Source organism: Barbus barbus (assembly GCF_936440315.1).
Source record: "Barbus barbus genome assembly, chromosome: 22".
Lineage (NCBI taxonomy): Eukaryota > Metazoa > Chordata > Actinopteri > Cypriniformes > Cyprinidae > Barbus > Barbus barbus.
This window is the reverse complement of record NC_136750.1, coordinates 19,012,261-19,014,218: the sequence shown is the minus strand read 5'-3', so window position 1 is coordinate 19,014,218 and position 1,958 is coordinate 19,012,261.

The following is a 1,958-nucleotide window of genomic DNA, read 5'->3' as shown; positions in this document are numbered from 1 at the left end:
ATCTGCATCCTGTTATGTCAACTATTTAATTTTAATATAGGACAGGGGCTTGCGTCCTTATTGTTTGAACATTCAGAACAAGCTTTTCTCACTTAACATAAAATTAAGGCATAACTGACTGTTTTTGTTTTTTGTGATAAATGCAGGTTAGAATCAAAGTAGTATATCCTAACATAGCGGTAATGACTCCGATCTGTACTTTTTTGCATTAAAATGTATTCTTTACAAAGGTATCTAAAAGTTGTGAAACATGCTTCGCAATCGTAAAATGTAAAGTGTTTTTTTGTGCATAATTTGCTTTATAGAGACCTTTTATTTATGACTTATTTTCTTCAAATTTATTTATTTTAAATTATTGTTAATTTTTATTATAGATTTTATGCATCTGAGTTTGGATAATTACTTTTTGTTAAGGATAGTTACTCCTACAAAGAAACATATGTAGGCTATCTCTTGTATTTTGTAAAGATGTAATGTTAAAATTAAGAACCATTTTGCGTCATTTATTAGTTAAGGTGCGATTTTAAACAAATTATTGGCGAATGTGATAATTTTATACAAAAATCCAGAATTAATTAACCTTTCACTTTCCAAAATATTTTTCGGTTTCAGTACTGTTAGAGGGACTTTTATATTGTACACATTTTATATCGTAGCTTGCTTCATATGTCTAAGTTATGACAAAGGCTTCAAATATATGAAAAAAGCTACGATTTTATCACACGTTCTCAAAGTTAAAAAGGGGAAACTTAGACATGATGGCCTACACTCTTCTGTACAAACTTTTGTGTTTAATTGGGTTAATGAATTTAAACCAGCCCCCATGAATTTAAACCAGGTTTTTGCCTTGAAGATAATGTACTAATGTAACGTAGGCCAGAAAAAAATTATTCAGAACAGGAGGCCCATGAGCTGTTTATATGAGCTCTTTATTTCGTATATTTTTAAATAATATTTTATAATATAGGCTACATGCTGAGGTTTAGGGTTTTACAACTGTCACACTACACCAATCGCAAATTATTTGATTCATCTACTAGATGGCGCTGTTCTTTAGTTAATGTCAGACTCTAATAAAATAAGCATTTTGCTGGTGTTCACATGCTGTTGATAGTGGTAAATTAATAGAAGAATGTACTTAAAGACTTCATTAAGTACAAAACACTTGAACGTACTGGTCACTTAGTGAGCATTTATACACTATAGAAATAAACAATTGTTGTAATAGTCGTGATGTTTCAAAATATCATGAGTCATATATTTACTTGAAACTTACCACGAAATGAGACTAACCATCTCATTTCTATCATATCTGTGATATGTCCCAAAGCTGAACTCTTGTTTCTTTACTCCAAAAAAGCAATCACTTCAGCATTGCTCTAATAGGGCCAGATGATGATATGCGATAACTTCTAAAGCTCAAGAGGAAATGCCAGTGGATTTGTGTCCCTGCAGTGGTAAAAGGCTGGATGAGAGCATCCATTACATCCAAAAGGGCACCAACTATCCAAATAAAAGAATCAAACAAGCACAGTGAGAAAGTGTTGTCATGCAGTCTGATGGTAGCTGGGACAAAAGAGGAGCGATCAAGTATGAGAGAGAAAAATGATAAATGTATGAAGCTTGCAGATCTGTGACTGCAAAGCTAATCATGACATTGCTTGGATTAGAACAGCTAAAGTGGTTGTTTATCAAAGTTTTTTCGCTTATTGCCACGTAATACAAAGGAGGCTTTGAAAAGAACCTCCTGTGGTACATTATAAAAGACCACTTTTGTACACAATATCACACAATAGCTATCTGAAAGCATGGCTGTGATTTGTTAGCTCCCTACAGCAGGTAAAAGGGGAAAAAACAACATAATATACGAAAAGTGAATATTGAGTGACTTACATTTTAGAAGCATGAAAATATTTCCAAACATAAAAGCAAAATTAAGTGTTGCACGTTTCCAAGAA